This window comes from Pleurodeles waltl, chromosome 4_2 (genome assembly GCF_031143425.1).
Source record: "Pleurodeles waltl isolate 20211129_DDA chromosome 4_2, aPleWal1.hap1.20221129, whole genome shotgun sequence".
In the NCBI taxonomy this organism is placed as follows: Eukaryota; Metazoa; Chordata; class Amphibia; order Caudata; family Salamandridae; genus Pleurodeles; species Pleurodeles waltl.
Genome location: NC_090443.1, coordinates 541,500,747 through 541,528,224, shown reverse-complemented (window position 1 = coordinate 541,528,224; position 27,478 = coordinate 541,500,747).

Sequence of the window (27,478 nt, the reverse complement as noted above, 5' to 3'; positions counted from 1 at the left end):
CCCAATCCAAGGAGGACAAGTCACTTGTCGAGCACCCCAAACTCTCTGCAGACGCTGCCAATTCAGGGACTACTGCCTAGTTTGCATGCCATGATTATTCTCTATGCCACATCCAACCAATTGCCACATGCGCCGTCTCCCTGACTCATTCATCTACTTCCCCAAACCACCCGCCTTATTCACCAAATTTGAATGCTCTCAGCTGTCATAGCGGGCATCTCTGCTTCCTGTTCACCCACTTTTCCCCTTCTTTCTTAGTTGCCCACCTGTGCTCAGATGGCCATTCCTCCAAGTGCCACTTGAAGCTCGCCTTCCTTCTGGTTCTCTACCTTATAAAGCCCCTTTCAGTACTACCATCACAGCAATTGTCATTTTGTGGCTGCTCCTTTGTGGTGAGTAAATGAAGAAGAGGGTATCGCACAAGAAAGTACCCACACAATGGGGGGGACACTTGTCAACATTCCCCTTCCCTTCAGTGTCTTAAGCATCTGTTTTCAATACAACTACCCCAAGAGACCTCATAACAGATCCTGCGAGGGTGGGGGTAATAAAAACTTGGGGTGCCTTGTCCCCCCTCACCGTGTCTTACCACGTGCTCCTTGCTGTCACCTCTTTCAATACCATAACTACAGTATGTCTGTCTTGTGCACCCCTTGTGGTCGGTAATAAAAAAGTGCCCTAAGGCTGTTCCCCTAAGTTCCCTCTGTTGCCCCTATACTTTTGGGGTACACCCCCTCTCCCCGGAAAAGGGGGGGGCAAAAAAAAATGATGGGTAGCGCACCCAAAGCCAAACCAAATCATTCTGTGCCTTCTAGCACCCTCTTTTGTAATGCACCCCAACACCCCTTTTTTACACTGCTCCCCAAAATTTGTCCCCCCCACTCTGTATTTGGGGAGGGGGAGGGAGCGGTCATAAAATGTTGGGGGTCTACTATCGTAGTGCCCCTCCTATCAGGTCACCCCCCCTCTGTTTGCTGAAGGGGGAGGGGTACTCTTTCCTTGTTGGGCTCACTCCCCTATGCTCCGCCCCCTGACCTATTGCCCCAGACTCTGCCTACTTCTCCCTTTCCTCTGTGGCCCCACCCCTCTCTACACATGCCCCTCCCCTTGGTCCCTCCTAGGCTGTATGCCACCACCCTAGGCTCCTCCCCCCAACTATGCCCCCCCTTCTTTCTGCTTTCCTTTCTTACTCCACCCATTCACACTCCCCCTCTGTGGCTCCTCCCCCAGGCTGTATGCCACCACCTGTCCCTAGGTTCCTCCCCGAACTATGCCCCCCCTCTCTCTGCTTTCCTTTTTTACTCCGCCCATTCACACTCCCCCTCTGGGGCTCCTCCCCTCTACTCTACTCCCACTCAGCCTGGGCCTGAACCTCACTCTCTCTGCCCAGACACACCAACCACTCTGTTCTCCACCATTCAGGCTTCTCTCCTCACACACCAACCACTCTCTCCATCCACCAATCACCATCCAGGACCATCTTCATCTACACACCAACCACTCTTACATCCACCAATCACCAGCCAGGCACACCTCCACACATTTTACTTACCGACTTACCTCTGCATCACCGCCATCAGTCATCTGGTGCCGAACCCGGGATTTGAACCCTGGTCGTCTGGGTGGAAGGCAGGAACTTACCCACTGGACCACACGGGCTTCCATGTTTGTATTATTTCCAATAGTCCCTATATCATGGCTATGATGTGTCATGTAGACTAGGGGGCCTGTATGTAGCTTATAGATGCTCCTGAATCCCTGATTACCAGCAAGGAGCAATAGCTCAGTGGTAATGTCATCTGCCTCTGATGCTGAAAGCTCCCCTGGCCGAGGGTTCAAATCCCGCCATGGGTGGAAAAATTTTTTTTTTTCTTTTTTTTTCCATTAACTAATATTTCGATTTTATAAAAACCAGGAGCAATTTCAGACACTCTTTTTTGCACGAGTGCCTGAAAATTATAAATATTTTCTCTCCTGACTCCCATGCAGTCCCCTTTTTCATTAGTAGGTGAAATATGGGTAAAGCATTATCTTCAGTTATCAATCTATGGATTTCTTGTCTTTGAATTTGGCATTTCGTAGGGCGAATGTGGCCTAGGGGCTATAACTGAGCAGAAATAAGCCTCCCACAAATAATAAAATAGGTTGAGTGGTGGGGATTTTTCATTTTGGTGTGAACAGAGCTGTGTAATCAGGGGGATAGTGCCTGTGCTGCTGGCTAGGCATATTGGCCTAGTGTTAGCTCTCACTCACGAAATGATGGGCAAAGTTTGGAGCTGGTCAAACTCCCTTTATTAGGTGCAATCAGAAGACAGACATGTTGAAGTTTTCAAGAGTCAGAAAAGGGTAAAGTCCGGCGTGTGCTTCATTGGGCCTGCATCATGCCTGTTGCAGCAGCTGGCCTGGCCTGGCCCTGGGTCTTTAAACAACCCAGCACTCAGTCGTTAGCTAGCAAGCAAGGCCCCCGAACGCCCACGAACGCCCATGTTCTGTTTAGAGGAAGACTGCAGACAATTTGGCACCCTGCTAAATGAGGGTGCTTTCCCATGAGCGGCCTTCGAGTAGGAAAAGCTTTAGCCTAAGACAAGTTGTCAAGCTTAAAATTCTGCTGAAAGCCATATGTTGGAGGCCATATCATGATGGAAGCCTGTGAATGTCTCAGGCCAAAGTAAGCATGGGAGGACATTATTTGCATAGGACAGCCCCCTTCAAAATCACATCATCATGCTGCAGTTGCCATGTAGTGTTACTAGAGGGCAGCAGTATGACCATAATAGAAGAGAGAAGTGTTAAATCTGTTTGCTGACGTACCGCTTGTCTTTGTTGGTCTTTGCTGGGCCTGTGGAGCGGGGGACTACAATAAGCGAGTGAATGAGTAATGAGGAAAGATTATCCTGCATTTGTGGGGAAGGGAGAGCACTTGGAGGGAAAACGGCAAGATGACAGAGTTAAAGCATAGATGTTTGCTGAGTGATTGGGTGAGTGTGTCATCTGTCTCTTTGAAAGGACACGTGAGAGAAGAACAGGAGCCCATGGCCTTCAGATGAGAGAAGAAGCATAGAAGAGCATTTTCCACAAAATAAAAACCTTTACTTCATCTCAAAGCTTCCAACTTTGCAGGTTGTAAGATTTGCCTTGTTGCTGCATAAATAGGCAGAACTAGTGAGGCTCTTCCCAGAATATAAGTAGCATACTCTTTGGGAGTATCCTTAGGCCAGGCATGTCAGGCACATAATTGGGGATATGAGGCCAAGAAAAACGTTAGGAAGCTTGCTCTAATCATCTGCAGGATAGAAGGACAATGGAGAGAAACTAGAGAGGGAACCAGGCTGCACAAAAAAAAGGGGCAGGGTGGCACATTACACCCTAGCAGGAATATCTGATCCCCATACCTCTACCCCTGGGACACCATTGGTGACTTCTCAATACCCCCATCTCATTGCCACTCAAGTGTTCCGTCCTAGTATCTGAATGACCATAAACACCCTTCCTTTCGGCCCTCCTTTTGTAATTCTCCCAGTAACCCAGGTGCTTTGCCACTGTCCAGCCTCCAGTGACCAGTTGGATGCACATTGCTCGGCACCCCATCCACTTACCACTCCGTGCAGCCCCTCTCCGCACACTCAAACTACCCTTCTTTAAATTCGATATACACGATCTGCCTCACTATAAGCTGTGACCTTCCCTCTGTGGATTATATACCCAATCCAAGGAGGACAAGTCACTTGTCGAGCACCCCAAACTCTCTGCAGACGCTGCCAATTCAGGGACTACTGCCTAGTTTGCATGCCATGATTATTCTCTATGCCACATCCAACCAATTGCCACATGCGCCGTCTCCCTGACTCATTCATCTACTTCCCCAAACCACCCGCCTTATTCACCAAATTTGAATGCTCTCAGCTGTCATAGCGGGCATCTCTGCTTCCTGTTCACCCACTTTTCCCCTTCTTTCTTTGTTGCCCACCTGTGCTCAGATGGCCATTCCTCCAAGTGCCACTTGAAGCTCGCCTTCCTTCTGGTTCTCTACCTTATAAAGCCCCTTTCAGTACTACCATCACAGCAATTGTCATTTTGTGGCTGCTCCTTTGTGGTGAGTAAATGAAGAAGAGGGTATCGCACAAGAAAGTACCCACACAATGGGGGGGACACTTGTCAACATTCCCCTTCCCTTCAGTGTCTTCAGCATCTGTTTTCAATACAACTACCCCAAGAGACCTCATAACAGATCCTGCGAGGGTGGGGGTAATAAAAACTTGGGGTGCCTTGTCCCCCCTCACCGTGTCTTACCACGTGCTCCTTGCTGTCACCTCTTTCAATACCATAACTACAGTATGTCTGTCTTGTGCACCCCTTGTGGTCGGTAATAAAAAAGTGCCCTAAGGCTGTTCCCCTAAGTTCCCTCTGTTGCCCCTATACTTTTGGGGTACACCCCCTCTCCCCGGAAAAGGGGGGGGCAAAAAAAAATGATGGGTAGCGCACCCAAAGCCAAACCACATCATTCTGTGCCTTCTAGCACCCTCTTTTGTAATGCACCCCAACACCCCTTTTTTACACTGCTCCCCAAAATTTGTCCCCCCCACTCTGTATTTGGGGAGGGGGAGGGAGCGGTCATAAAATGTTGGGGGTCTACTATCGTAGTGCCCCTCCTATCAGGTCACCCCACCTCTGTTTGCTGAAGGGGGAGGGGTACTCTTTCCTTGTTGGGCTCACTCCCCTATGCTCCGCCCCCTGACCTATTGCCCCAGACTCTGCCTACTTCTCCCTTTCCTCTGTGGCCCCACCCCTCTCTACACATGCCCCTCCCCTTGGTCCCTCCTAGGCTGTATGCCACCACCCTAGGCTCCTCCCCCCAACTATGCCCCCCCTTCTTTCTGCTTTCCTTTCTTACTCCACCCATTCACACTCCCCCTCTGTGGCTCCTCCCCCAGGCTGAATGCCACCACCTGTCCCTAGGCTCCTCCCCGAACTATGCCCCCCCCTCTCTCTGCTTTCCTTTTTTACTCCGCCCATTCACACTCCCCCTCTGGGGCTCCTCCCCTCTACTCTACTCCCACTCAGCCTGGGCCTGAACCTCACTCTCTCTGCCCAGACACACCAACCACTCTGTTCTCCACCATTCAGGCTTCTCTCCTCACACACCAACCACTCTCTCCATCCACCAATCACCATCCAGGACCATCTTCATCTACACACCAACCACTCTTACATCCACCAATCACCAGCCAGGCACACCTCCACACATTTTACTTACCGACTTACCTCTGCATCACCGCCATCAGTCATCTGGTGCCGAACCCGGGATTTGAACCCTGGTCGTCTGGGTGGAAGGCAGGAACTTACCCACTGGACCACACGGGCTTCCATGTTTGTATTATTTCCAATAGTCCCTATATCATGGCTATGATGTGTCATGTAGACTAGGGGGCCTGTATGTAGCTTATAGATGCTCCTGAATCCCTGATTACCAGCAAGGAGCAATAGCTCAGTGGTAATGTCATCTGCCTCTGATGCTGAAAGCTCCCCTGGCCGAGGGTTCAAATCCCGCCATGGGTGGAAAACATTTTTTTTTTCTTTTTTTTTCCATTAACTAATATTTCGATTTTATAAAAACCAGGAGCAATTTCAGACACTCTTTTTTGCACGAGTGCCTGAAAATTATAAATATTTTCTCTCCTGACTCCCATGCAGTCCCCTTTTTCATTAGTAGGTGAAATATGGGTAAAGCATTATCTTCAGTTATCAATCTATGGATTTCTTGTCTTTGAATTTGGCATTTCGTAGGGCGAATGTGGCCTAGGGGCTATAACTGAGCAGAAATAAGCCTCCCACAAATAATAAAATAGGTTGAGTGGTGGGGATTTTTCATTTTGGTGTGAACAGAGCTGTGTAATCAGGGGGATAGTGCCTGTGCTGCTGGCTAGGCATATTGGCCTAGTGTTAGCTCTCACTCACGAAATGATGGGCAAAGTTTGGAGCTGGTCAAACTCCCTTTATTAGGTGCAATCAGAAGACAGACATGTTGAAGTTTTCAAGAGTCAGAAAAGGGTAAAGTCCGGCGTGTGCTTCATTGGGCCTGCATCATGCCTGTTGCAGCAGCTGGCCTGGCCTGGCCCTGGGTCTTTAAACAACCCAGCACTCAGTCGTTAGCTAGCAAGCAAGGCCCCCGAACGCCCACGAACGCCCATGTTCTGTTTAGAGGAAGACTGCAGACAATTTGGCACCCTGCTAAATGAGGGTGCTTTCCCATGAGCGGCCTTCGAGTAGGAAAAGCTTTAGCCTAAGACAAGTTGTCAAGCTTAAAATTCTGCTGAAAGCCATATGTTGGAGGCCATATCATGATGGAAGCCTGTGAATGTCTCAGGCCAAAGTAAGCATGGGAGGACATTATTTGCATAGGACAGCCCCCTTCAAAATCACATCATCATGCTGCAGTTGCCATGTAGTGTTACTAGAGGGCAGCAGTATGACCATAATAGAAGAGAGAAGTGTTAAATCTGTTTGCTGACGTACCGCTTGTCTTTGTTGGTCTTTGCTGGGCCTGTGGAGCGGGGGACTACAATAAGCGAGTGAATGAGTAATGAGGAAAGATTATCCTGCATTTGTGGGGAAGGGAGAGCACTTGGAGGGAAAACGGCAAGATGACAGAGTTAAAGCATAGATGTTTGCTGAGTGATTGGGTGAGTGTGTCATCTGTCTCTTTGAAAGGACACGTGAGAGAAGAACAGGAGCCCATGGCCTTCAGATGAGAGAAGAAGCATAGAAGAGCATTTTCCACAAAATAAAAACCTTTACTTCATCTCAAAGCTTCCAACTTTGCAGGTTGTAAGATTTGCCTTGTTGCTGCATAAATAGGCAGAACTAGTGAGGCTCTTCCCAGAATATAAGTAGCATACTCTTTGGGAGTATCCTGAGGTCAGGCATGTCAGGCACATAATTGGGGATATGAGGCCAAGAAAAACGTTAGGAAGCTTGCTCTAATCATCTGCAGGATAGAAGGACAATGGAGAGAAACTAGAGAGGGAACCAGGCTGCACAAAAAAAAGGGGCAGGGTGGCACATTACACCCTAGCAGGAATATCTGATCCCCATACCTCTACCCCTGGGACACCATTGGTGACTTCTCAATACCCCCATCTCATTGCCACTCAAGTGTTCCGTCCTAGTATCTGAATGACCATAAACACCCTTCCTTTCGGCCCTCCTTTTGTAATTCTCCCAGTAACCCAGGTGCTTTGCCACTGTCCAGCCTCCAGTGACCAGTTGGATGCACATTGCTCGGCACCCCATCCACTTACCACTCCGTGCAGCCCCTCTCCGCACACTCAAACTACCCTTCTTTAAATTCGATATACACGATCTGCCTCACTATAAGCTGTGACCTTCCCTCTGTGGATTATATACCCAATCCAAGGAGGACAAGTCACTTGTCGAGCACCCCAAACTCTCTGCAGACGCTGCCAATTCAGGGACTACTGCCTAGTTTGCATGCCATGATTATTCTCTATGCCACATCCAACCAATTGCCACATGCGCCGTCTCCCTGACTCATTCATCTACTTCCCCAAACCACCCGCCTTATTCACCAAATTTGAATGCTCTCAGCTGTCATAGCGGGCATCTCTGCTTCCTGTTCACCCACTTTTCCCCTTCTTTCTTTGTTGCCCACCTGTGCTCAGATGGCCATTCCTCCAAGTGCCACTTGAAGCTCGCCTTCCTTCTGGTTCTCTACCTTATAAAGCCCCTTTCAGTACTACCATCACAGCAATTGTCATTTTGTGGCTGCTCCTTTGTGGTGAGTAAATGAAGAAGAGGGTATCGCACAAGAAAGTACCCACACAATGGGGGGGACACTTGTCAACATTCCCCTTCCCTTCAGTGTCTTCAGCATCTGTTTTCAATACAACTACCCCAAGAGACCTCATAACAGATCCTGCGAGGGTGGGGGTAATAAAAACTTGGGGTGCCTTGTCCCCCCTCACCGTGTCTTACCACGTGCTCCTTGCTGTCACCTCTTTCAATACCATAACTACAGTATGTCTGTCTTGTGCACCCCTTGTGGTCGGTAATAAAAAAGTGCCCTAAGGCTGTTCCCCTAAGTTCCCTCTGTTGCCCCTATACTTTTGGGGTACACCCCCTCTCCCCGGAAAAGGGGGGGGCAAAAAAAAATGATGGGTAGCGCACCCAAAGCCAAACCACATCATTCTGTGCCTTCTAGCACCCTCTTTTGTAATGCACCCCAACACCCCTTTTTTACACTGCTCCCCAAAATTTGTCCCCCCCACTCTGTATTTGGGGAGGGGGAGGGAGCGGTCATAAAATGTTGGGGGTCTACTATCGTAGTGCCCCTCCTATCAGGTCACCCCACCTCTGTTTGCTGAAGGGGGAGGGGTACTCTTTCCTTGTTGGGCTCACTCCCCTATGCTCCGCCCCCTGACCTATTGCCCCAGACTCTGCCTACTTCTCCCTTTCCTCTGTGGCCCCACCCCTCTCTACACATGCCCCTCCCCTTGGTCCCTCCTAGGCTGTATGCCACCACCCTAGGCTCCTCCCCCCAACTATGCCCCCCCTTCTTTCTGCTTTCCTTTCTTACTCCACCCATTCACACTCCCCCTCTGTGGCTCCTCCCCCAGGCTGAATGCCACCACCTGTCCCTAGGCTCCTCCCCGAACTATGCCCCCCCCTCTCTCTGCTTTCCTTTTTTACTCCGCCCATTCACACTCCCCCTCTGGGGCTCCTCCCCTCTACTCTACTCCCACTCAGCCTGGGCCTGAACCTCACTCTCTCTGCCCAGACACACCAACCACTCTGTTCTCCACCATTCAGGCTTCTCTCCTCACACACCAACCACTCTCTCCATCCACCAATCACCATCCAGGACCATCTTCATCTACACACCAACCACTCTTACATCCACCAATCACCAGCCAGGCACACCTCCACTCATTTTACTTACCGACTTACCTCTGCATCACCGCCATCAGTCATCTGGTGCCGAACCCGGGATTTGAACCCTGGTCGTCTGGGTGGAAGGCAAGAACTTACCCACTGGACCACACGGGCTTCCATGTTTGTATTATTTCCAATAGTCCCTATATCATGGCTATGATGTGTCATGTAGACTAGGGGGCCTGTATGTAGCTTATAGATGCTCCTGAATCCCTGATTACCAGCAAGGAGCAATAGCTCAGTGGTAATGTCATCTGCCTCTGATGCTGAAAGCTCCCCTGGCCGAGGGTTCAAATCCCGCCATGGGTGGAAAAATTTTTTTTTTTCTTTTTTTTTCCATTAACTAATATTTCGATTTTATAAAAACCAGGAGCAATTTCAGACACTCTTTTTTGCACGAGTGCCTGAAAATTATAAATATTTTCTCTCCTGACTCCCATGCAGTCCCCTTTTTCATTAGTAGGTGAAATATGGGTAAAGCATTATCTTCAGTTATCAATCTATGGATTTCTTGTCTTTGAATTTGGCATTTCGTAGGGCGAATGTGGCCTAGGGGCTATAACTGAGCAGAAATAAGCCTCCCACAAATAATAAAATAGGTTGAGTGGTGGGGATTTTTCATTTTGGTGTGAACAGAGCTGTGTAATCAGGGGGATAGTGCCTGTGCTGCTGGCTAGGCATATTGGCCTAGTGTTAGCTCTCACTCACGAAATGATGGGCAAAGTTTGGAGCTGGTCAAACTCCCTTTATTAGGTGCAATCAGAAGACAGACATGTTGAAGTTTTCAAGAGTCAGAAAAGGGTAAAGTCCGGCGTGTACTTCATTGGGCCTGCATCATGCCTGTTGCAGCAGCTGGCCTGGCCTGGCCCTGGGTCTTTAAACAACCCAGCACTCAGTCTTTAGCTAGCAAGCAAGGCCCCCGAACGCCCACGAACGCCCATGTTCTGTTTAGAGGAAGACTGCAGACAATTTGGCACCCTGCTAAATGAGGGTGCTTTCCCATGAGCGGCCTTCGAGTAGGAAAAGCTTTAGCCTAAGACAAGTTGTCAAGCTTAAAATTCTGCTGAAAGCCATATGTTGGAGGCCATATCATGATGGAAGCCTGTGAATGTCTCAGGCCAAAGTAAGCATGGGAGGACATTATTTGCATAGGACAGCCCCCTTCAAAATCACATCATCATGCTGCAGTTGCCATGTAGTGTTACTAGAGGGCAGCAGTATGACCATAATAGAAGAGAGAAGTGTTAAATCTGTTTGCTGACGTACCGCTTGTCTTTCTTGGTCTTTGCTGGGCCTGTGGAGCGGGGGACTACAATAAGCGAGTGAATGAGTAATGAGGAAAGATTATCCTGCATTTGTGGGGAAGGGAGAGCACTTGGAGGGAAAACGGCAAGATGACAGAGTTAAAGCATAGATGTTTGCTGAGTGATTGGGTGAGTGTGTCATCTGTCTCTTTGAAAGGACACGTGAGAGAAGAACAGGAGCCCATGGCCTTCAGATGAGAGAAGAAGCATAGAAGAGCATTTTCCACAAAATAAAAACCTTTACTTCATCTCAAAGCTTCCAACTTTGCAGGTTGTAAGATTTGCCTTGTTGCTGCATAAATAGGCAGAACTAGTGAGGCTCTTCCCAGAATATAAGTAGCATACTCTTTGGGAGTATCCTTAGGCCAGGCATGTCAGGCACATAATTGGGGATATGAGGCCAAGAAAAACGTTAGGAAGCTTGCTCTAATCATCTGCAGGATAGAAGGACAATGGAGAGAAACTAGAGAGGGAACCAGGCTGCACAAAAAAAAGGGGCAGGGTGGCACATTACACCCTAGCAGGAATATCTGATCCCCATACCTCTACCCCTGGGACACCATTGGTGACTTCTCAATACCCCCATCTCATTGCCACTCAAGTGTTCCGTCCTAGTATCTGAATGACCATAAACACCCTTCCTTTCGGCCCTCCTTTTGTAATTCTCCCAGTAACCCAGGTGCTTTGCCACTGTCCAGCCTCCAGTGACCAGTTGGATGCACATTGCTCGGCACCCCATCCACTTACCACTCCGTGCAGCCCCTCTCCGCACACTCAAACTACCCTTCTTTAAATTCGATATACACGATCTGCCTCACTATAAGCTGTGACCTTCCCTCTGTGGATTATATACCCAATCCAAGGAGGACAAGTCACTTGTCGAGCACCCCAAACTCTCTGCAGACGCTGCCAATTCAGGGACTACTGCCTAGTTTGCATGCCATGATTATTCTCTATGCCACATCCAACCAATTGCCACATGCGCCGTCTCCCTGACTCATTCATCTACTTCCCCAAACCACCCGCCTTATTCACCAAATTTGAATGCTCTCAGCTGTCATAGCGGGCATCTCTGCTTCCTGTTCACCCACTTTTCCCCTTCTTTCTTTGTTGCCCACCTGTGCTCAGATGGCCATTCCTCCAAGTGCCACTTGAAGCTCGCCTTCCTTCTGGTTCTCTACCTTATAAAGCCCCTTTCAGTACTACCATCACAGCAATTGTCATTTTGTGGCTGCTCCTTTGTGGTGAGTAAATGAAGAAGAGGGTATCGCACAAGAAAGTACCCACACAATGGGGGGGACACTTGTCAACATTCCCCTTCCCTTCAGTGTCTTCAGCATCTGTTTTCAATACAACTACCCCAAGAGACCTCATAACAGATCCTGCGAGGGTGGGGGTAATAAAAACTTGGGGTGCCTTGTCCCCCCTCACCGTGTCTTACCACGTGCTCCTTGCTGTCACCTCTTTCAATACCATAACTACAGTATGTCTGTCTTGTGCACCCCTTGTGGTCGGTAATAAAAAAGTGCCCTAAGGCTGTTCCCCTAAGTTCCCTCTGTTGCCCCTATACTTTTGGGGTACACCCCCTCTCCCCGGAAAAGGGGGGGGCAAAAAAAAATGATGGGTAGCGCACCCAAAGCCAAACCACATCATTCTGTGCCTTCTAGCACCCTCTTTTGTAATGCACCCCAACACCCCTTTTTTACACTGCTCCCCAAAATTTGTCCCCCCCACTCTGTATTTGGGGAGGGGGAGGGAGCGGTCATAAAATGTTGGGGGTCTACTATCGTAGTGCCCCTCCTATCAGGTCACCCCACCTCTGTTTGCTGAAGGGGGAGGGGTACTCTTTCCTTGTTGGGCTCACTCCCCTATGCTCCGCCCCCTGACCTATTGCCCCAGACTCTGCCTACTTCTCCCTTTCCTCTGTGGCCCCACCCCTCTCTACACATGCCCCTCCCCTTGGTCCCTCCTAGGCTGTATGCCACCACCCTAGGCTCCTCCCCCCAACTATGCCCCCCCTTCTTTCTGCTTTCCTTTCTTACTCCACCCATTCACACTCCCCCTCTGTGGCTCCTCCCCCAGGCTGAATGCCACCACCTGTCCCTAGGCTCCTCCCCGAACTATGCCCCCCCCTCTCTCTGCTTTCCTTTTTTACTCCGCCCATTCACACTCCCCCTCTGGGGCTCCTCCCCTCTACTCTACTCCCACTCAGCCTGGGCCTGAACCTCACTCTCTCTGCCCAGACACACCAACCACTCTGTTCTCCACCATTCAGGCTTCTCTCCTCACACACCAACCACTCTCTCCATCCACCAATCACCATCCAGGACCATCTTCATCTACACACCAACCACTCTTACATCCACCAATCACCAGCCAGGCACACCTCCACACATTTTACTTACCGACTTACCTCTGCATCACCGCCATCAGTCATCTGGTGCCGAACCCGGGATTTGAACCCTGGTCGTCTGGGTGGAAGGCAGGAACTTACCCACTGGACCACACGGGCTTCCATGTTTGTATTATTTCCAATAGTCCCTATATCATGGCTATGATGTGTCATGTAGACTAGGGGGCCTGTATGTAGCTTATAGATGCTCCTGAATCCCTGATTACCAGCAAGGAGCAATAGCTCAGTGGTAATGTCATCTGCCTCTGATGCTGAAAGCTCCCCTGGCCGAGGGTTCAAATCCCGCCATGGGTGGAAAACATTTTTTTTTTCTTTTTTTTTCCATTAACTAATATTTCGATTTTATAAAAACCAGGAGCAATTTCAGACACTCTTTTTTGCACGAGTGCCTGAAAATTATAAATATTTTCTCTCCTGACTCCCATGCAGTCCCCTTTTTCATTAGTAGGTGAAATATGGGTAAAGCATTATCTTCAGTTATCAATCTATGGATTTCTTGTCTTTGAATTTGGCATTTCGTAGGGCGAATGTGGCCTAGGGGCTATAACTGAGCAGAAATAAGCCTCCCACAAATAATAAAATAGGTTGAGTGGTGGGGATTTTTCATTTTGGTGTGAACAGAGCTGTGTAATCAGGGGGATAGTGCCTGTGCTGCTGGCTAGGCATATTGGCCTAGTGTTAGCTCTCACTCACGAAATGATGGGCAAAGTTTGGAGCTGGTCAAACTCCCTTTATTAGGTGCAATCAGAAGACAGACATGTTGAAGTTTTCAAGAGTCAGAAAAGGGTAAAGTCCGGCGTGTGCTTCATTGGGCCTGCATCATGCCTGTTGCAGCAGCTGGCCTGGCCTGGCCCTGGGTCTTTAAACAACCCAGCACTCAGTCGTTAGCTAGCAAGCAAGGCCCCCGAACGCCCACGAACGCCCATGTTCTGTTTAGAGGAAGACTGCAGACAATTTGGCACCCTGCTAAATGAGGGTGCTTTCCCATGAGCGGCCTTCGAGTAGGAAAAGCTTTAGCCTAAGACAAGTTGTCAAGCTTAAAATTCTGCTGAAAGCCATATGTTGGAGGCCATATCATGATGGAAGCCTGTGAATGTCTCAGGCCAAAGTAAGCATGGGAGGACATTATTTGCATAGGACAGCCCCCTTCAAAATCACATCATCATGCTGCAGTTGCCATGTAGTGTTACTAGAGGGCAGCAGTATGACCATAATAGAAGAGAGAAGTGTTAAATCTGTTTGCTGACGTACCGCTTGTCTTTGTTGGTCTTTGCTGGGCCTGTGGAGCGGGGGACTACAATAAGCGAGTGAATGAGTAATGAGGAAAGATTATCCTGCATTTGTGGGGAAGGGAGAGCACTTGGAGGGAAAACGGCAAGATGACAGAGTTAAAGCATAGATGTTTGCTGAGTGATTGGGTGAGTGTGTCATCTGTCTCTTTGAAAGGACACGTGAGAGAAGAACAGGAGCCCATGGCCTTCAGATGAGAGAAGAAGCATAGAAGAGCATTTTCCACAAAATAAAAACCTTTACTTCATCTCAAAGCTTCCAACTTTGCAGGTTGTAAGATTTGCCTTGTTGCTGCATAAATAGGCAGAACTAGTGAGGCTCTTCCCAGAATATAAGTAGCATACTCTTTGGGAGTATCCTGAGGTCAGGCATGTCAGGCACATAATTGGGGATATGAGGCCAAGAAAAACGTTAGGAAGCTTGCTCTAATCATCTGCAGGATAGAAGGACAATGGAGAGAAACTAGAGAGGGAACCAGGCTGCACAAAAAAAAGGGGCAGGGTGGCACATTACACCCTAGCAGGAATATCTGATCCCCATACCTCTACCCCTGGGACACCATTGGTGACTTCTCAATACCCCCATCTCATTGCCACTCAAGTGTTCCGTCCTAGTATCTGAATGACCATAAACACCCTTCCTTTCGGCCCTCCTTTTGTAATTCTCCCAGTAACCCAGGTGCTTTGCCACTGTCCAGCCTCCAGTGACCAGTTGGATGCACATTGCTCGGCACCCCATCCACTTACCACTCCGTGCAGCCCCTCTCCGCACACTCAAACTACCCTTCTTTAAATTCGATATACACGATCTGCCTCACTATAAGCTGTGACCTTCCCTCTGTGGATTATATACCCAATCCAAGGAGGACAAGTCACTTGTCGAGCACCCCAAACTCTCTGCAGACGCTGCCAATTCAGGGACTACTGCCTAGTTTGCATGCCATGATTATTCTCTATGCCACATCCAACCAATTGCCACATGCGCCGTCTCCCTGACTCATTCATCTACTTCCCCAAACCACCCGCCTTATTCACCAAATTTGAATGCTCTCAGCTGTCATAGCGGGCATCTCTGCTTCCTGTTCACCCACTTTTCCCCTTCTTTCTTTGTTGCCCACCTGTGCTCAGATGGCCATTCCTCCAAGTGCCACTTGAAGCTCGCCTTCCTTCTGGTTCTCTACCTTATAAAGCCCCTTTCAGTACTACCATCACAGCAATTGTCATTTTGTGGCTGCTCCTTTGTGGTGAGTAAATGAAGAAGAGGGTATCGCACAAGAAAGTACCCACACAATGGGGGGGACACTTGTCAACATTCCCCTTCCCTTCAGTGTCTTCAGCATCTGTTTTCAATACAACTACCCCAAGAGACCTCATAACAGATCCTGCGAGGGTGGGGGTAATAAAAACTTGGGGTGCCTTGTCCCCCCTCACCGTGTCTTACCACGTGCTCCTTGCTGTCACCTCTTTCAATACCATAACTACAGTATGTCTGTCTTGTGCACCCCTTGTGGTCGGTAATAAAAAAGTGCCCTAAGGCTGTTCCCCTAAGTTCCCTCTGTTGCCCCTATACTTTTGGGGTACACCCCCTCTCCCCGGAAAAGGGGGGGGCAAAAAAAAATGATGGGTAGCGCACCCAAAGCCAAACCACATCATTCTGTGCCTTCTAGCACCCTCTTTTGTAATGCACCCCAACACCCCTTTTTTACACTGCTCCCCAAAATTTGTCCCCCCCACTCTGTATTTGGGGAGGGGGAGGGAGCGGTCATAAAATGTTGGGGGTCTACTATCGTAGTGCCCCTCCTATCAGGTCACCCCACCTCTGTTTGCTGAAGGGGGAGGGGTACTCTTTCCTTGTTGGGCTCACTCCCCTATGCTCCGCCCCCTGACCTATTGCCCCAGACTCTGCCTACTTCTCCCTTTCCTCTGTGGCCCCACCCCTCTCTACACATGCCCCTCCCCTTGGTCCCTCCTAGGCTGTATGCCACCACCCTAGGCTCCTCCCCCCAACTATGCCCCCCCTTCTTTCTGCTTTCCTTTCTTACTCCACCCATTCACACTCCCCCTCTGTGGCTCCTCCCCCAGGCTGAATGCCACCACCTGTCCCTAGGCTCCTCCCCGAACTATGCCCCCCCCTCTCTCTGCTTTCCTTTTTTACTCCGCCCATTCACACTCCCCCTCTGGGGCTCCTCCCCTCTACTCTACTCCCACTCAGCCTGGGCCTGAACCTCACTCTCTCTGCCCAGACACACCAACCACTCTGTTCTCCACCATTCAGGCTTCTCTCCTCACACACCAACCACTCTCTCCATCCACCAATCACCATCCAGGACCATCTTCATCTACACACCAACCACTCTTACATCCACCAATCACCAGCCAGGCACACCTCCACTCATTTTACTTACCGACTTACCTCTGCATCACCGCCATCAGTCATCTGGTGCCGAACCCGGGATTTGAACCCTGGTCGTCTGGGTGGAAGGCAAGAACTTACCCACTGGACCACACGGGCTTCCATGTTTGTATTATTTCCAATAGTCCCTATATCATGGCTATGATGTGTCATGTAGACTAGGGGGCCTGTATGTAGCTTATAGATGCTCCTGAATCCCTGATTACCAGCAAGGAGCAATAGCTCAGTGGTAATGTCATCTGCCTCTGATGCTGAAAGCTCCCCTGGCCGAGGGTTCAAATCCCGCCATGGGTGGAAAAATTTTTTTTTTTCTTTTTTTTTCCATTAACTAATATTTCGATTTTATAAAAACCAGGAGCAATTTCAGACACTCTTTTTTGCACGAGTGCCTGAAAATTATAAATATTTTCTCTCCTGACTCCCATGCAGTCCCCTTTTTCATTAGTAGGTGAAATATGGGTAAAGCATTATCTTCAGTTATCAATCTATGGATTTCTTGTCTTTGAATTTGGCATTTCGTAGGGCGAATGTGGCCTAGGGGCTATAACTGAGCAGAAATAAGCCTCCCACAAATAATAAAATAGGTTGAGTGGTGGGGATTTTTCATTTTGGTGTGAACAGAGCTGTGTAATCAGGGGGATAGTGCCTGTGCTGCTGGCTAGGCATATTGGCCTAGTGTTAGCTCTCACTCACGAAATGATGGGCAAAGTTTGGAGCTGGTCAAACTCCCTTTATTAGGTGCAATCAGAAGACAGACATGTTGAAGTTTTCAAGAGTCAGAAAAGGGTAAAGTCCGGCGTGTACTTCATTGGGCCTGCATCATGCCTGTTGCAGCAGCTGGCCTGGCCTGGCCCTGGGTCTTTAAACAACCCAGCACTCAGTCTTTAGCTAGCAAGCAAGGCCCCCGAACGCCCACGAACGCCCATGTTCTGTTTAGAGGAAGACTGCAGACAATTTGGCACCCTGCTAAATGAGGGTGCTTTCCCATGAGCGGCCTTCGAGTAGGAAAAGCTTTAGCCTAAGACAAGTTGTCAAGCTTAAAATTCTGCTGAAAGCCATATGTTGGAGGCCATATCATGATGGAAGCCTGTGAATGTCTCAGGCCAAAGTAAGCATGGGAGGACATTATTTGCATAGGACAGCCCCCTTCAAAATCACATCATCATGCTGCAGTTGCCATGTAGTGTTACTAGAGGGCAGCAGTATGACCATAATAGAAGAGAGAAGTGTTAAATCTGTTTGCTGACGTACCGCTTGTCTTTCTTGGTCTTTGCTGGGCCTGTGGAGCGGGGGACTACAATAAGCGAGTGAATGAGTAATGAGGAAAGATTATCCTGCATTTGTGGGGAAGGGAGAGCACTTGGAGGGAAAACGGCAAGATGACAGAGTTAAAGCATAGATGTTTGCTGAGTGATTGGGTGAGTGTGTCATCTGTCTCTTTGAAAGGACACGTGAGAGAAGAACAGGAGCCCATGGCCTTCAGATGAGAGAAGAAGCATAGAAGAGCATTTTCCACAAAATAAAAACCTTTACTTCATCTCAAAGCTTCCAACTTTGCAGGTTGTAAGATTTGCCTTGTTGCTGCATAAATAGGCAGAACTAGTGAGGCTCTTCCCAGAATATAAGTAGCATACTCTTTGGGAGTATCCTGAGGTCAGGCATGTCAGGCACATAATTGGGGATATGAGGCCAAGAAAAACGTTAGGAAGCTTGCTCTAATCATCTGCAGGATAGAAGGACAATGGAGAGAAACTAGAGAGGGAACCAGGCTGCACAAAAAAAAGGGGCAGGGTGGCACATTACACCCTAGCAGGAATATCTGATCCCCATACCTCTACCCCTGGGACACCATTGGTGACTTCTCAATACCCCCATCTCATTGCCACTCAAGTGTTCCGTCCTAGTATCTGAATGACCATAAACACCCTTCCTTTCGGCCCTCCTTTTGTAATTCTCCCAGTAACCCAGGTGCTTTGCCACTGTCCAGCCTCCAGTGACCAGTTGGATGCACATTGCTCGGCACCCCATCCACTTACCACTCCGTGCAGCCCCTCTCCGCACACTCAAACTACCCTTCTTTAAATTCGATATACACGATCTGCCTCACTATAAGCTGTGACCTTCCCTCTGTGGATTATATACCCAATCCAAGGAGGACAAGTCACTTGTCGAGCACCCCAAACTCTCTGCAGACGCTGCCAATTCAGGGACTACTGCCTAGTTTGCATGCCATGATTATTCTCTATGCCACATCCAACCAATTGCCACATGCGCCGTCTCCCTGACTCATTCATCTACTTCCCCAAACCACCCGCCTTATTCACCAAATTTGAATGCTCTCAGCTGTCATAGCGGGCATCTCTGCTTCCTGTTCACCCACTTTTCCCCTTCTTTCTTTGTTGCCCACCTGTGCTCAGATGGCCATTCCTCCAAGTGCCACTTGAAGCTCGCCTTCCTTCTGGTTCTCTACCTTATAAAGCCCCTTTCAGTACTACCATCACAGCAATTGTCATTTTGTGGCTGCTCCTTTGTGGTGAGTAAATGAAGAAGAGGGTATCGCACAAGAAAGTACCCACACAATGGGGGGGACACTTGTCAACATTCCCCTTCCCTTCAGTGTCTTCAGCATCTGTTTTCAATACAACTACCCCAAGAGACCTCATAACAGATCCTGCGAGGGTGGGGGTAATAAAAACTTGGGGTGCCTTGTCCCCCCTCACCGTGTCTTACCACGTGCTCCTTGCTGTCACCTCTTTCAATACCATAACTACAGTATGTCTGTCTTGTGCACCCCTTGTGGTCGGTAATAAAAAAGTGCCCTAAGGCTGTTCCCCTAAGTTCCCTCTGTTGCCCCTATACTTTTGGGGTACACCCCCTCTCCCCGGAAAAGGGGGGGGCAAAAAAAAATGATGGGTAGCGCACCCAAAGCCAAACCAAATCATTCTGTGCCTTCTAGCACCCTCTTTTGTAATGCACCCCAACACCCCTTTTTTACACTGCTCCCCAAAATTTGTCCCCCCCACTCTGTATTTGGGGAGGGGGAGGGAGCGGTCATAAAATGTTGGGGGTCTACTATCGTAGTGCCCCTCCTATCAGGTCACCCCCCCCTCTGTTTGCTGAAGGGGGAGGGGTACTCTTTCCTTGTTGGGCTCACTCCCCTATGCTCCGCCCCCTGACCTATTGCCCCAGACTCTGCCTACTTCTCCCTTTCCTCTGTGGCCCCACCCCTCTCTACACATGCCCCTCCCCTTGGTCCCTCCTAGGCTGTATGCCACCACCCTAGGCTCCTCCCCCCAACTATGCCCCCCCTTCTTTCTGCTTTCCTTTCTTACTCCACCCATTCACACTCCCCCTCTGTGGCTCCTCCCCCAGGCTGAATGCCACCACCTGTCCCTAGGCTCCTCCCCGAACTATGCCCCCCCCTCTCTCTGCTTTCCTTTTTTACTCCGCCCATTCACACTCCCCCTCTGGGGCTCCTCCCCTCTACTCTACTCCCACTCAGCCTGGGCCTGAACCTCACTCTCTCTGCCCAGACACACCAACCACTCTGTTCTCCACCATTCAGGCTTCTCTCCTCACACACCAACCACTCTCTCCATCCACCAATCACCATCCAGGACCATCTTCATCTACACACCAACCACTCTTACATCCACCAATCACCAGCCAGGCACACCTCCACACATTTTACTTACCGACTTACCTCTGCATCACCGCCATCAGTCATCTGGTGCCGAACCCGGGATTTGAACCCTGGTCGTCTGGGTGGAAGGCAGGAACTTACCCACTGGACCACACGGGCTTCCATGTTTGTATTATTTCCAATAGTCCCTATATCATGGCTATGATGTGTCATGTAGACTAGGGGGCCTGTATGTAGCTTATAGATGCTCCTGAATCCCTGATTACCAGCAAGGAGCAATAGCTCAGTGGTAATGTCATCTGCCTCTGATGCTGAAAGCTCCCCTGGCCGAGGGTTCAAATCCCGCCATGGGTGGAAAAAATTTTTTTTTTCTTTTTTTTTCCATTAACTAATATTTCGATTTTATAAAAACCAGGAGCAATTTCAGACACTCTTTTTTGCACGAGTGCCTGAAAATTATAAATATTTTCTCTCCTGACTCCCATGCAGTCCCCTTTTTCATTAGTAGGTGAAATATGGGTAAAGCATTATCTTCAGTTATCAATCTATGGATTTCTTGTCTTTGAATTTGGCATTTCGTAGGGCGAATGTGGCCTAGGGGCTATAACTGAGCAGAAATAAGCCTCCCACAAATAATAAAATAGGTTGAGTGGTGGGGATTTTTCATTTTGGTGTGAACAGAGCTGTGTAATCAGGGGGATAGTGCCTGTGCTGCTGGCTAGGCATATTGGCCTAGTGTTAGCTCTCACTCACGAAATGATGGGCAAAGTTTGGAGCTGGTCAAACTCCCTTTATTAGGTGCAATCAGAAGACAGACATGTTGAAGTTTTCAAGAGTCAGAAAAGGGTAAAGTCCGGCGTGTGCTTCATTGGGCCTGCATCATGCCTGTTGCAGCAGCTGGCCTGGCCTGGCCCTGGGTCTTTAAACAACCCAGCACTCAGTCGTTAGCTAGCAAGCAAGGCCCCCGAACGCCCACGAACGCCCATGTTCTGTTTAGAGGAAGACTGCAGACAATTTGGCACCCTGCTAAATGAGGGTGCTTTCCCATGAGCGGCCTTCGAGTAGGAAAAGCTTTAGCCTAAGACAAGTTGTCAAGCTTAAAATTCTGCTGAAAGCCATATGTTGGAGGCCATATCATGATGGAAGCCTGTGAATGTCTCAGGCCAAAGTAAGCATGGGAGGACATTATTTGCATAGGACAGCCCCCTTCAAAATCACATCATCATGCTGCAGTTGCCATGTAGTGTTACTAGAGGGCAGCAGTATGACCATAATAGAAGAGAGAAGTGTTAAATCTGTTTGCTGACGTACCGCTTGTCTTTCTTGGTCTTTGCTGGGCCTGTGGAGCGGGGGACTACAATAAGCGAGTGAATGAGTAATGAGGAAAGATTATCCTGCATTTGTGGGGAAGGGAGAGCACTTGGAGGGAAAACGGCAAGATGACAGAGTTAAAGCATAGATGTTTGCTGAGTGATTGGGTGAGTGTGTCATCTGTCTCTTTGAAAGGACACGTGAGAGAAGAACAGGAGCCCATGGCCTTCAGATGAGAGAAGAAGCATAGAAGAGCATTTTCCACAAAATAAAAACCTTTACTTCATCTCAAAGCTTCCAACTTTGCAGGTTGTAAGATTTGCCTTGTTGCTGCATAAATAGGCAGAACTAGTGAGGCTCTTCCCAGAATATAAGTAGCATACTCTTTGGGAGTATCCTGAGGTCAGGCATGTCAGGCACATAATTGGGGATATGAGGCCAAGAAAAACGTTAGGAAGCTTGCTCTAATCATCTGCAGGATAGAAGGACAATGGAGAGAAACTAGAGAGGGAACCAGGCTGCACAAAAAAAAGGGGCAGGGTGGCACATTACACCCTAGCAGGAATATCTGATCCCCATACCTCTACCCCTGGGACACCATTGGTGACTTCTCAATACCCCCATCTCATTGCCACTCAAGTGTTCCGTCCTAGTATCTGAATGACCATAAACACCCTTCCTTTCGGCCCTCCTTTTGTAATTCTCCCAGTAACCCAGGTGCTTTGCCACTGTCCAGCCTCCAGTGACCAGTTGGATGCACATTGCTCGGCACCCCATCCACTTACCACTCCGTGCAGCCCCTCTCCGCACACTCAAACTACCCTTCTTTAAATTCGATATACACGATCTGCCTCACTATAAGCTGTGACCTTCCCTCTGTGGATTATATACCCAATCCAAGGAGGACAAGTCACTTGTCGAGCACCCCAAACTCTCTGCAGACGCTGCCAATTCAGGGACTACTGCCTAGTTTGCATGCCATGATTATTCTCTATGCCACATCCAACCAATTGCCACATGCGCCGTCTCCCTGACTCATTCATCTACTTCCCCAAACCACCCGCCTTATTCACCAAATTTGAATGCTCTCAGCTGTCATAGCGGGCATCTCTGCTTCCTGTTCACCCACTTTTCCCCTTCTTTCTTTGTTGCCCACCTGTGCTCAGATGGCCATTCCTCCAAGTGCCACTTGAAGCTCGCCTTCCTTCTGGTTCTCTACCTTATAAAGCCCCTTTCAGTACTACCATCACAGCAATTGTCATTTTGTGGCTGCTCCTTTGTGGTGAGTAAATGAAGAAGAGGGTATCGCACAAGAAAGTACCCACACAATGGGGGGGACACTTGTCAACATTCCCCTTCCCTTCAGTGTCTTCAGCATCTGTTTTCAATACAACTACCCCAAGAGACCTCATAACAGATCCTGCGAGGGTGGGGGTAATAAAAACTTGGGGTGCCTTGTCCCCCCTCACCGTGTCTTACCACGTGCTCCTTGCTGTCACCTCTTTCAATACCATAACTACAGTATGTCTGTCTTGTGCACCCCTTGTGGTCGGTAATAAAAAAGTGCCCTAAGGCTGTTCCCCTAAGTTCCCTCTGTTGCCCCTATACTTTTGGGGTATGTAGGAGGCTGGACTGGCTTGTAGTGAGTACCAAGGGGTACTTGCACCTTGCACCAGGCCCAGTTATCCCTTATTAGTGTATAGGGTGTCTAGCAGCTTAGGCTGATAGATAATGGTAGCTTAGCAGAGCAGCTTAGGCTGAACTAGGAGACATGTGAAGCTACTACAGTACCACCTAGTGTCATATGCACAATATCATAAGAAAACACAATACACAGTTATACTAAAAATAAAGGTACTTTATTTTTATGACAATATGCCAAAGTATCTTAGAGTGTACCCTCAGTGAGAGGATAGGAAATATACACAAGATATATATACACAATAGCAAAAATATGCAGTATAGTCTTAGAAAACAGTGCAAACAATGTATAGTTACAATAGGATGCAATGGGGAAACATAGGGATAGGGGCAACACAAACCATATACTCCAAAAGTGGAATGTGAACCACGAATGGACCCCAAACCTATGTGACCTTGTAGAGGGTCGCTGGGACTATTAGAAAATAGTGAGAGTTAGAAAAATAACCCTCCCCAAGACCCTGAAAAGTGAGTGCAAAGTGCACCAAAGTTCCCCTAAGGACAAAATAGTCGTGTTAGAGGGAGAATGCAAGGAAAACACAAATCAGCAATGCAACAACGATGGATTCCTGTCTGAAGGTACCTGTGGAACAAGGGGACCAAGTCCAAAAGTCACAAGCAGCTCGGAGATGGGCCGTTGCCCAAGAAATGCCAGCGGTTGGTGCAAAGAAGCTCTTTCTAGGCTGAAGAACTGTGAATACTGCAGGAACGACAAGGGCTAGAGACTTCCCCTTTGGAGGATGGATCCCCCACGCCTTGGAGAGTCGTGCAGAAGTGTTTTCCCGCCGGATGGACGCCAACAAGCCTTGCTACACGCAAATCGTGCGTTTGGCGTTTTTGGACGCTGCTGGGGCCCAGGAGGGACCAGAAGGTCGCAAATTGGACCTGCAGAGAGAGGGGACGTCGAGCAAGACAAAGAGCCCTCACTGAAGCAGGTAGCACCCGGAGAAGTGCCAGAAACAGGCACTACGAGGATGCGTGAAACGGTGCTCGCCGAAGTTGCACAAAGGAGTCCCACGTCGCCGGAGACCAACTTAGAAAGTCGTGCAATGCAGGTTAGAGTGCCGTGGACCCAGGCTTGGCTGTGCACACAGGATTTCCGCCGGAAGTGCACAGGGGCCGGAGAAGCTTGCAAAGTCGCGGTTCCCAGCAATGCAGCCCAGCGAGGTGAGGCAAGGACTTACCTCCACCAAACTTGGGCTGAAGAGTCACTGGACTGTGGGGGTCACTTGGACGGTGTCGCTGGATTCGAGGGACCTCGCTCGTCGTGCTGAGAGGAGACCCAAGGGACCGGAGATGCAGCTTTTTGGTGCCTGCGGTTGCAGGGGGAAGATTCCGTCGACCCACGGGAGATTTCTTCGGAGCTTCTGGTGCAGAGAGGAGGCAGACTACCCCCACAGCATGCACAAGCAGGAAAACAGTCGAGAAGGCGGCAGGATCAGCGTTACAGAGTTGCAGTAGTCGTCTTTGCTACTATGTTGCAGGTTTGCAGGCTTCCAGCGCGGTCAGCGGTCGATTCCTTATCAGAAGGTGAAGAGGGAGATGCAGAGGAACTCGGCTGAGCTCATGCATTCGTTATCTGCAGTTTCCCCAGAGACAGAGACCCTAAATAGCCAGAAAAGAGGGTTTGGCTACCTAGGAGAGAGGAAAGGCTACTAACACCTGAAGGAGCCTATCACAAGGAGTCTCTGACGTCACCTGGTGGCCCTGGCCACTCAGAGCAGTCCAGTGTGCCAGCAGCACCTCTGTTTCCAAGATGGCAGAGGTCTGGAGCACACTGGAGGAGCTCTGGACACCTCCCAGGGGAGGTGCAGGTCAGGGGAGTGGTCACTCCCCTTTCCTTTGTCCAGTTTCGCGCCAGAGCAGGGGCTAAGGGGTCCCTGAACCGGTGTAGACTGGCTTATGCAGAATTGGGCACCTCTGTGCCCAACAAAGCATTTCCAGAGGCTGGGGGAGGCTACTCCTCCCCTGCCTTCACACCATTTTCTAAAGGGAGAGGGTGTCACACCCTCTCTCAGAGGAAGTTCTTTGTTCTGCCATCCTGGGCCAGGCCTGGCTGGACCCCAGGAGGGCAGCTGCCTGTCTGAGGGGTTGGCAGCAGCAGCAGCTGCAGTGAAACCCCAGGAAGGGCAGTTTGGCAGTACCAGGGTCTGTGCTACAGACCACTGGGATCATGGGATTGTGCCAACTATGCCAGGATGGTATAGAGGGGGCAATTCCATGATCATAGACATGTTACATGGCCATATTCGGAGTTACCATGGTGAAGCTACATATAGGTAGTGACCTATATGTAGTGCACGCGTGTAATGGTGTCCCCGCACTCACAAAGTTCAGGGAATTGGCTCTGAACAATGTGGGGGCACCTTGGCTAGTGCCAGGGTGCCCTCACACTAAGTAACTTTGCACCTAACCTTTACCAGGTAAAGGTTAGACATATAGGTGACTTATAAGTTACTTAAGTGCAGTGTAAAATGGCTGTGAAATAACGTGGACGTTATTTCACTCAGGCTGCAGTGGCAGGCCTGTGTAAGAATTGTCAGAGCTCCCTATGGGTGGCAAAAGAAATGCTGCAGCCCATAGGGGTCTCCTGGAACCCCAATACCCTGGGTACCTCAGTACCATATACTAGGAAATTATAAGGGTGTTCCAGTAAGCCAATGTAAATTGGTAAAAATGGTCACTAGCCTGTTAGTGACAATTTAAAAGTAATGAGAGAGCATAACCACTGAGGTTCTGGTTAGCAGAGCCTCAGTGAGACAGTTAGGCACCACACAGGGAACATATACATGCACACCTATGAGCACTGGGGCCCTGTGTGACAGGGTCCCAGTGACACATACATATAGGCCACAAACCTATGAGCACTGGGGTCCTGACTAGCAGGATCCCAGTGACACATAACAACCATACTGAAAACATGGTGTTTTCACTATGAGCACTGAGGCCTGGCTATCAGGATCCCAGTGAGACAGTGAAAACAGTGACAAACACCCTGACATACACTCACAAACAGGCCAAAAGTGGGGGTAACAAGGCTAGAAAGAGGCTACCTTCTCACACAACCCCCCCCCAAACGAAGGACAATAAGGCTAACCTTGGCCAGTTGAGACTTTATTGTCTAAGTGGTGATAAGTAGAGAGTAGCTCTGCAATAGACTGGTTACTCCCTTTATCATCCACTATATGGTTACTTCCCTGTGGAGATGTAAACCACCCTGTTTGAAGTTTTTTAGCTAAGCAACAATGTGAAGATGTATTTTCAGAGTTTCTATCAGTAAGTTTTAGTTTAGAGCAGTGGGAATTGTCCACTGAACCTATTTGTAGTGATGGAAATGCCAGACAGGGATGCTGTCTCAGAAAAGCCATAGCTGGGCAAAAACTTTGTCCATATGGCTGGAAGAGAGAACAGGGATGCTGTTTCTCTTGGGTTGGAGCAGGGCAGGGATGCTGTCCTATCAGCTCCACACTAGGGCAGGGATGCTGTCCTAAGTGTTGTGAGGCAGTGCAGAGTTTCTGCACTAAAGTTTCTCTGGGAGGGTTGGAGGGATGCTCCATGTTAACTAAAATGGTGCTCTTTTTCTCACCAATGTTAGTTATCCCACAGAGAGGTACTTCCACCTCAGGGAGTCCAGCTTTGCCAGCTGATGATTCCCTTGGAACAGGTGCCACCCCAGGAGAGGTTTCTCCCACCACAGGAATAGTATCCTGAATGGTAGGGTGGTTAGGGGATACTGTGATACCCTTTTTACCTGTTGATGGAGAGGGATCCTGAGTTTTCAGGCCTTCTCTCCTTTGCTTTTTCATTTCACTTGAAATGAGAGGGAACAATTCCTCAGGGATGCCCAGCATGGCTGCATGGGCATAAAACTCTACATCAGCCCAACCTGAGGCCTCTAGGTCATTACCTAAGAGACAGTCTACAGGTAAGCTAGGTGATACCACCACCTGCTTAGGGCCAGTAACTCCACCCCAACTAAACTGAATTATAGCTAAGGGAAGAAACTTAGTGGAGTTATGGACATCAATAATCTTATACTGTTGTCCAATGATGTGTTGATCAGGGTGCACTAGGTTTTCAGTCACCAAAGTGAAACTGGCACCTGTGTCCCTGTAGGCCAAGGCCTCAACACCATTTATTGAAACTGTCTGCCTGTACTTATCCATTGTAAGGGGACAAGCAGCCAGTGTGGCAAGGCCAATGCCACTAGGTGTGACAGAAACTGTCTTGGGACTGATTACATCAGTTTCCACTATGGACCCATAAGTGAACCCAACTACACCCTTTGCTTGACTGTTGCCAGCAGTCCCACCACTAGTACCACTACTGCTAGGGGCACTAGAGCTTGATGTATTAGTGGTGGTAGGCTCAGGGGGTTTACCTGGACAGGACTTATCCCCTGGCCTATGGCCTCTGTTTTTACACACAAAGCACCAGGGCTTTTTAATGTGTGCA